Raw genomic sequence first — 10,595 nt, 5'->3', positions numbered from 1 at the left:
TAATTATAATTTTATTTTATGTGTTTATTGAATTGATAAAAAATTTTAACAAATTTACAGACATAAGGAATTAATATATATATATATATATATATATATATATATATATATAAATAAGACACACTTAGCCATATGGGGTTATATGCACATATGGGTGAGGGGCAAAATAAGAATCGAAAGGGTAAAATAGGGTTTTCATATTTAGTTTTGGTCAAAAAATGGTCAAATGGGTTTATTTGCACCTTTTTAAAATTTTATGAAATAATATGTACATTTTCAAAAAGTAAGGACTAGTTCTGCACAAACCCTATATATCAAAGAGGTTTTTGCACTTAACCCAATATAAAATTACTGAAAAAGTTGGGCTTATGAGTTATGATGATTGATGACTTATGACCTTCAAACACTTAAGGTTTTTCATTACTTTTGCAAAATTACATGCATTCATTTACAAGCACACAATTGAAGAAGAAAAATTCATTATAATGTCCTTCAAACTATGGGCTGCCTAAAGTCATTCTGTGTGCCACATTCGACTGATATGGCTAGCCACTTACAGTGACCACCTTAGTCAATGGGCATAGTGCTAATTTGAAATTAGTTAGGCTTGCTCGTGGCGAGCTTGTTAGCCATCATCGTGTGACGAGCTCTACACCAGATGCCTCGACGAATGCCTTGAGGTGTACATGGCACCAAATAATGCCAATCATTGAAGTGGAAAATTTTATGAAGTGAGCTATTATCATTTTAAAAATAAGACAATACTTAGCACCTCACTAGTGAAGATATATACCGTCCTCATCGTTAATATGAACTAATAAAATATGAATATATCTTTTTGTGACCAGTACTTAGTTCTTCATTAGTAAGGAGAATCTACACCATACTGACCGCTGATGTGAACCAATAATAAATGGACATGTCATCTTTAATTACTAAATTCAATATGGTGGGATTCTATGATTTGGTAATTAAAATAGAATGTGTCCATTTATTATTGGTCCATATCAGCAGTCAATATGGCCGGTATAAATCCTGACTAGTGAGGACTTAAGTATTATTCGCATTTTTTTATTACCAAATCAAAGAAGGTGTATGTACCTACAATCTCTGATTTGGTAAGTGAGTATATATCCACATATTTGATTTGACAATTAAAAATGTGGTATCTATTTATTATTGGTCCACATTAGTAATGAGAACGAATACATCCTCATTGGCGAGGAACTAAATATTATCTTTAAAAAAATATATTTATAAAATGGACGTCCCTGACATGCTACGTAGGACCTCATAACTTACCATTGTGGTGGAACTTACAACTACGTAAGACTAAGTCAAGTGTTTGACACAATTATGGTAGGCCTTATAAGTTATAGTTGTGGTGAGCCTGACAATACTAAGTCAAAGCGTTTAACGTGATACTTCCTCTGTCCCAAAAAAGATGTCATGTTTGTGAGTCACAATTTTCCAAACAGGATATTTTTTCTGAGACAGAGGTAGTAGTACTTTATTATTATTTTGTTTTGTGTCAGGTTAAAAAGCATAGGGAGTGGTGACACGTGGGCCCTATATTTAAGGACTCATAATGCACAATCCTTGCCACATGGCTTGTGAGAGACTCAACCCAGGCAGGCAGAGACATCAAGGCTCCATTTTAATTAAAGGGTTTTAAAAAATATTGGATTTATGTTCAGCCATTTAAAAAATTAGAACATAAAATTGAAATGAGTGATTAAAATTTAAATTTTAGCAACAATGTATGTATTTCGAGATACTATTTGAAATCATGTGGGCAAGGATTTTATTCCAACCTCTAATCTAATATTCCTTTGATTATAACTTATAAGACTTAAATAACCGATATTTTGTTTTTAATTAAATCTATTCGTTTCAAATCTATTCATGAATTCAAATGGAGCTTAAGTGATTGTCAAATGACATATGTTGAGAAATGATTCATTCTCCAACACTTTGAAACGCGTCCACAGGATATAATGAGTGAAGCGTTCATACAATGCAATGGGTTGGGAGAGTGAGTCCCGCATTCCCGTAGGATGTAATGAGTGGAGCTAGCTTTTATACAATGCAATAGATTGGGAAAGTGAGTCCCTCCACTCCATTGCATAGTGAAGCTGTTGGCTCTCCATTCGTTTCAAAATGTCCATTCCATATAATTTTGTCTCCGTGGTGAGTCTCTCGGGTTTAGGGGACAACACACCATGTAAGGAGATAAGATTAAAATTGCATGAACAATAGAAACAGTAGACACATATGGCCTTCTTTTCCTTTTCTTTATAGGTTTGACTGAGATGGCTTTCATACTTATTTGTCATATTATTAGCGTACAAAGAAGTCTTCATCACGGCTCTTACATATGCATTTGCTGCATAACGGTCAATTTTTTAGACAAAGTGGGAAAAAGCAAAGTGAAGCTCCTCCCCATTTCTTTTCTAGAGTAGATGTAAGGGCGGTTGCCATGGCGGGGTGAGGGGTGGGTGGATCATAACTCAGCCATGAGTTGAACTTAGCCCCAGATGTAAGTGATGACCTTGTGGGTGGGTGTGCCGTAGGCAGGTTATCACACTGGCGAGTTACGGGTGCATAACTCCACATCGCCTGAGTAAGGAAAATTTGAAGTGCTTATATGTGGTGGTGTTATTTCTAATTGGTATGTGGTCTTTTGGGGTAAAGTCCAAGATCAAAACCGTGCAGGCTCAGGTACAAAACAGACAATATCATATCATGTGGTAGAGTGGGTCTTACAAATAGTATCAGAGACTGACCCAGCCACAAGTGTGCCGACGAGGACGTCAGTCCTCCAAAAGGGGTGGATTGTGATGACCTGTGACCACACTGGCGAACTACGAGTGCACAATCTCACGTAAAACACTCTTTGCGACTTCATAGATAACTCGAATAAGTTAAACTCAATACTCTCATTTTTTTCAAAGATTCCATCTTTATACATTAAAATGGTCTACTGACATAATAGGTACATTGATTGAGGTAATTTCATTCAAAGATTCAATATTTACTCTTTAAAACACTCTTCGAGACGTCGCAAGGAACTCGAATATGTTTAACTCAAAACTTTCATTTTCTTTCAAAGATTAAATATCCCGTTTCATACCTTTCCACCAAAACTGTCACCGCAAATTGTGATACATCTTCATACTACCAGGATGAACTGCGAGTCGAGAATGGTGAAAATCCCGAAGAACAACGTCACGACAAGACAGAGGAACAACCATCTTCCCTCTGTACCTGAGACCACTGTCTGAATGCAAAGTCCAACCCTCTACATTCTCGCCGCGTTAAAACACTATTCGGGACGTCATAGGGAACTCGGATAGGTTTAACTCATAACGCTCACTTCTTTTTAAAGATTCAATCTTTATATATAAATGGTCCAGGGACAAAATAAGTCTCAAAAGAAGTGCTTATTATGCCAGTACAACCTTTTAAAGTATAAAGATTGAATCTTTGAAAGAAAATGAGTGTTTTGAGTTAAACTTATTCGAGTTCCCTGTATATTTACTCTTTAAAACACTCTTCGAGACGTCGCATGGAACTCGAATATGTTTAACTCAAAACTCTCATTTTCTTTCAAAGCTTGAACCTTTATACATTAAAAAGGTCTAGTGACATAATAAGTACCTCTATTGAGGTAATTTCATACAAAGATTCAATCCTTACGCGTTAAAACACTACATCGCCTGTGTAAGGGAAAGATAAAGTGCTTATATATGGTGGTGTTACCTCCAATTGTTATGATGCCTTTTGGGGTAAAGCCCAAGATTAAAATCGTGTGGGCTCAGACCCAAAGTGAATAATATCATACCATATGGTAAAATGGGTCGTTCCATGTAATCTGGGTGTTAAGCCTAGAAAATGGTAGATCACCTCAAACAACCTCAAACACACCCAACTGAAAAGAAAAAGTTTTTGAGTCATTCCATCTGGGCCTCTGCTTTTACGTTTCCTAACCTAATGTGGGCACCATTCATGGTTTCCTGGCCTTTACATTGAATTTGGAAAAGTAGGATGTGATATACAAACAAAATAATGAGTGGAAATTCATTAAGCTTTGACTTGATGACTTCAATTACCATGACAGACGAAATCGAGATGTGAACCAATGGGTCAACTCACCACTTGTACAGCTACTATAACAGTGCTACTGAGATGATAATGAACAGTTACAAGAACGACCAACAATCTGTTTATAGACCCTAGGGCAGGATTGCGAAATTCATGGAATGGAATCCAAGTGATGCGACTATTTAAAATGAGAAGCAGAAATCGGAAAATAAATAAATAAATCTAGTTCAACAATGAGATGGGTTACAACAGACAAACACATAACATGACACTGGCATATTTTTAACCACGTAGAAACACTAGCACAACATTGCAAGGCAACAAAGAGTGAAAGCAGATACTTTAGTTGAGTGCCAATCCTGGAGTATGAACTATAGAAACATATCACATTCACATCATATAAACCATTAATATCCAAATCCTATCCAAGAGTCTACCTACGAAGTCACCCCAATCTCAATTGACACTGTTGCATGCTAGGGTCCCATGAGCCTATAGTATTACTATTCACCTAGTTGGCTTAAAATTTTGTTAAAAAAGATCTTACAGACCAAAGGAGGCAGCAACTCTTCCACAAGCTCACAACCCAAAGCATTAATACGGGGTCCTTTGCAAGCTAGAATATTGGAGTCAAATATTGTGTCAGTGGGAAGAACAACTTCTATAAACAGCTGAATATACAGGGAAAGTTGCATCTGAGAATTCAGAAAAATATCTTCTTGTTCTACAAGAAAATAATCTCTGAAAGGTCTGATGGATTTGAAAGGGGTGCCTTTCTTCCCCCTTAATGTGATGGTTAAATTAGTAACATCAATCAATTAATACAAAGGTAAGGAAGGCATACCTTCTCTGTACCAAGTGTAAACAAGAAAGGAAATGAAATTTATGAGGTGCCATTCTTGAAAACTCCTGAGCGAGAAAAGGCAGAGCGGATAAGAACACATTCTTTGGGATCATTAAAACACCATTCTCACATGCTTTAGCAGAAACTTCTCTTTCTTCAGAGAAACAATCACTTTCTCGTTTTCACCCAGTCACCTTCCTTATCCCATCTAATCAACCAGTTTCATACAAATCTCTCCGGCATTCTTCTGAAGTTCTCCAACATCACCCAACTCAGGTTCTCTCCTTCGTTATTCGCACTTCTCATGGAACAATAATTTCACCCCCAAAAGACACCGATGCAAGAATCAATAAGCCATGCATACAGCACACTGCAAGGCCAACAAAATGTGAAACTTCTACCCAACATGAGAAAACCCAATAGAGATCACATAAACTTATTGAGCATCTCCAACACTGACTGATCCAATCCACTATTATTTGATAAATTCAATAATAGGGTTATAGTACATGCATCAGCAGAGAATCCCTTCTCAACCATTTCTTGAAAAAGTTGTATTGCCCTTAAATTCTCATTGTTTCGAAGAAATCCCTGGACAACTATAATGTAAGTGAAACCATCGGGTGAGCAACCACTCTCTTCCACTTTCTTGAGCAACATGTTTGCTTCGCTTAACAACCCTTCCTTACAGAGTCCATTGATCATAATATTATATGTGCGAACATTAGGTTGCAACCTTTTGGAAGAAAGACTACAAAAGAGCTCCCTTGCGCCTTTAATGCACATACCACAATATCATGATGCAATCCACTTTCTTCCATGTCTCGAAACAAGGCCATTGCCTCGGCAAGACATTGGTTTTTACACAATCCATCTAACAAAGCACAGTATGTCATAATATTAGGATGTTGGTCACAAGCTGGCATGAGTTGTTAGGCAGCTAGAGGTTTTCCTGCATGGCAAAAACCACCTATGAGAGTGGTATAAGTGACACTATTAGGAACCATTCCAATCTGAGAAATATTGTGGAAAAGTCTTAGTGTCTCAGCCATTCTCCCTTCTTACAATATCCATTAATCAATATGTCATAGCTTCAGCAACCGATCTGTCCTTACAAAGACTGTTAACGATCATGCTATAAACAATGACGTTGGTTTCCCAATATCTCTCTTCCATCTTCTTAATCAACTCAATAGCCACACTTGTGTCCCCCGTTTTGCACAACCCATTTAAAATGGTTCCACAAGTAATTGTATGAAGTTGAAATCCTTTTGTCACCATGTAATTAAACAACTTTACTGCCTGACCTAGTTTATCCTGGCTATAGAATCCCCTCATCAGGGTGGTGAGCATTTGTACAGTTCACTTCATAACCAAGCGTTCGAGCCAGAAATCGACCCGATTCAAATGTCAGTAACAATTCATTATGATGCCTAGAATAAGCGTCTGGGTCACCTATTTCTGAGGACTCCATTTGCTTAAGTAAAGAAATTGCCATTGCCTCGGCAAGACATTGGTATAACAATTGATTAAAATGCACAATTGAACGAAGAGGTCGCATTTGAGACATTTGAACGAACAATGCGAGTGCATCGTCAAGGTTTAGTACGTGAAATCAAATCTACTTTGCTTTCTCACAGACTTCATCAATTGGATTCGACTAGTCATAGAGTGAGGTTAGTGAAATTGTCAATAGCAAATGGATAATCAATGAGGAAAAAGTACCTTGCTGGAGAGAGAGCACACCACATCCAAAATTTGAGGCGGCAAAAACACTTCTTTTCATCATTTTCAGCTCCTTCCCCCCTCTCTATGTACACACAGTCACGCACTGTAAAGACGGTGGTTTATTCGGTATTGGGACCTGTTTCACCAAGACTTTTAATTGGAACCAACTTGTAATTGTATTTTTTTAACTAAAAAAAAAAACTTGTAATTGTATTTAATTTATCAACAAAATTTATATCCAAAAAATAAAGAAGTCAAATTGTGCATAATACCATAATTTATTGACAATTAATTCAAATTGAATAATTAAAAGAAAAGAGTGAATATTAATTTCAACTATATCATATGTGTTAACAAACATAACCATCAATTAAAAATTAAAACTATAGAAAACCCTTATCGAATTTTAAAGGCATTTATAATTTTTTTGTTATTAGTTGAAATTTATTTATTTACAATTTTTATTGTGTAAAAGGCCAGTAATCTAGCCTCACAATATATATATATATATATGTATATATATATATATATATATATATATTATTTTTATATACAAAATTAATATAAAGTGATCATAAAATAACAATTAAAACAATTATATGAATAGCCACAAAATTTAATTTGTAAAGTAACAAAATTGATGAATTTTTAATTTAATTTTTGTTTTTGTTTTTATGATGGGTTATAATAACTTGAGAGCTTGTTGGAAAAAATATATATATATATATCTAAAAATAAAAAAAATAAAAACAAAAACAAAAGTGTCGGACTTTGTAGTATTTGTAATTTTCTTGTTTTTATTTAAAATTTATTTATTTGCAACAGTTTGTTACGATGTAAAAGGTCTGTAATCTAGTCTCAGAGAAAAAATAATAATATATTTTTCATATTATTACCTTTTATACAAAATTGATATAAAGTGATTATGAAGTCAATATATATATAAATAGCCACCAAATTTGCAAAGTAAAATTCATTAATTTTTTTTCATAGAGATGTTCTCCATGTTACCCTAACTTTTTACGACATGTTTGCATTACCAATGAGATTTATAGGCAACATTCTCCCTCATGCATGAATTGAAAGATTTTAAAGTGTTGTATTACGGTGTAAATTTATAGATATTTTAGAAGAGAATTCTAAATGCTCCTATGGGTCTCATTTGTACCCAACAAGTGCTACACAACTCTAGGATATATTTTTTTTCTATATAAATATAAATATATATGTTATTGTTTTCAAATTATTTTCAAATATTAAGTTCAACGAAAATAGGAGAAATGTATGAATAGTCTCAGTAGTGGAAAGAAAATTAAGTAGAAATTATATCATCGGTGATAAGTGCATTCTGAAATTAATTTTCTATAAAAAGAATTAAAAAAAAAATACACAAAGCAGATAATTATTAATACTACTATTACTGGTATTTCTTTTCTTTTGGGCCCATCTCCATAAGAACAAGAAAATGTTAAAGAAGATTGGTCCGTTCTGGCTTCTCACTCCAAATTCATCCATTTAGAGTGAGTGAGTGAGTTTGTATTGATTTTAGTTGTGTTTGTGTCATTGTGGGCTCAACACGTTTAACTCATTTAGACAAATTTAATTAACATGTAAGTTTAATTTGATTAGCTAGTAACATGTTTAACCCAATTAGAAAGAACATTTTTGTTATTTCAAGATAAACTCTATATAAATATTTTATTTTATTATATTGTTTGTTTTTTTATTTTTATTTTTTTTTAAAAAAAAAAAAAAAAACAATTTTAGTATCTAACTGTCTTCATTTTCATTAATTAAATCATGCATTCATTCATTCTAGTATGATTTGCATTTTATACTTAAAACAAGTTACACGACCTATTTAATTTAAACGAATTAAATAAGTTACTAAGTAGGTAGTATTGCATCCTAAATTACATGATTTATTATTAAACAAGTTATGTGATCCTGTCAAGTCAGTCATGTAAAAAAACAAGTGATGTTTGTGATAAAAGTTCTTAACACTATTATTAAAATGGTGTGATGGTGTGATTAGAGTTTTTGACACCATTATTAAAATGGCGTGTCCGGGTTGAGTATATAACATAATTATGTTGGATTGATTGATATGACATGAAGTATATGAAGAAAAAAATATATATATCTTTCATAAGTCATACCCCCTCCGTCCTAAAATAGATGGTTACTAACACAATTTCCAAAGTAACCGTCTATTTTGGACGGAAGGGAATAATTAAAAAGATCTTTGACTTTGATTTAAAGATTGCACTAATCTATCTTTTTGCACATTTATATTAGATGGTGTTAAAATAGAGTCAAAATTAACTTTTTTTTTAACCAGGGTGTAATATTATTTAAATTGAAATTTAATTTTGTTACAATAAACTGATTGTGTCATTTGAATTTGTTGACACTTTAGGAGAGAAATCTATTTAAAAAATACATATACAAAATTCCATAGTTGTTACAATATGAAACCTCTTGACCTGTAAATAGAAAAATACAACTACAAAGTTTTTATGGAAGGAAGAGTTTATTTAAATCTGAGTAATACTTACACCGAATAATTGCAGTGAATTATGTAATCGAATAATTTTTAATTAGCTATTTATACTAAATACAAGTAAGTGAATGGTTTTACTTCCTTATTTGTTGTATAATTGACCAATTAAAAAAGTAGATCTAGCAATTCACTTCAACTATTCGGTAAAAAAAATCATTTTTCTTTTAAATATTGCAATAAGCATAAAAATAGGCAAATCTTTATTTTTATTATTGTGATATTTTTATATTCAAATGTGGTACATAAGGAGGGACAAATCTTTAATTTTATTAATGCAATCTTTTTAGAATTAAATGTGGTACATACTAAAACATGTGGATCACCAAAACATCTTCACATTTGTTTTCCGAGTGTTTTGTTAAAATGCAATTACAAAACACTCAGGTGTTCTATTATCATTATTTTTTGAAAAAATTTGCATTTTTTTTTTCAAACCTTAAGCTGGGATTTTTAGACAAGGGTCACTCTTTCTTGCAACTCATAGGGTTTTATCAAATCTCATTTCTGCATAAAGTTTGGTTTTTTTTCTTTTGTTTTATTTGGTTGGAAAGTATAAACTTTGGTCCTTCGTTATTTGTACATATTTTATTTTGGTAAAAAAATATATATAATTTGTGAAATTTCAAAAATGTAAATGTAATGAGTACTAATATCAAATAGCTAAGGTTGTATTGTAATTAATTGCCTTTTAACTTTCTGATATATAGATTCGGACCATTCTTGAATAAACACAGAGTTTATCTTTCAGTCTTTGTGGATAATTGTGTGGAGCTCAATTATAGAATTAGCATGGTCACTCTCATGTTTGTATAGGTTTATATTTTATTTGACGATGTTTTGTGGACAAAATTTGTAGGGATTAACTCAATATATAAATCTTGTTTACATTGGTGAATTGCATAAAAAAAGACATCCACAAAGTGACATTGGGAAAACAGATCATCTTCCTATTGTAGGAAAAAAAAAAAAATTTAGAACAATTATTCTTGTTCCCTTATTATGCTTTTATCTTCCTTAATCAGGTCTTTAGAACCTTTTATTTGGGATGAGCCCTAATTGAAAGATCAAACGTGAATGAATAACTCAACTCAACAAAGTCTTGTCCCAATTGTGCATTAGTGGCTACTTGAATCTTGTTTATCATTCGCAATTAGTAGCACAATTCTTAATTAGAAAGTCTGTTTTAGTGGCTACATGCATCATTATGACAAGAGAGTTCGATAGTCAAATAAATTCGACTAATTTCATATAAGTAGAGGTTGATGCCATCATGACGTCATGATGATATCAGCATCTTCTCACATAAATCGATAGGAGTTTGTCCAACTTTCAAATTATAAATCATTTTCTATCTAA

This window comes from Cornus florida, unplaced genomic scaffold, assembly GCF_030987335.1.
Source record: "Cornus florida cultivar Cherokee Brave unplaced genomic scaffold, ASM3098733v1 CherokeeBrave_3.0.0_Hap2_Chr08, whole genome shotgun sequence".
NCBI lineage: Eukaryota > Viridiplantae > Streptophyta > Magnoliopsida > Cornales > Cornaceae > Cornus > Cornus florida.
This window is presented reverse-complemented; position numbering follows the sequence as displayed.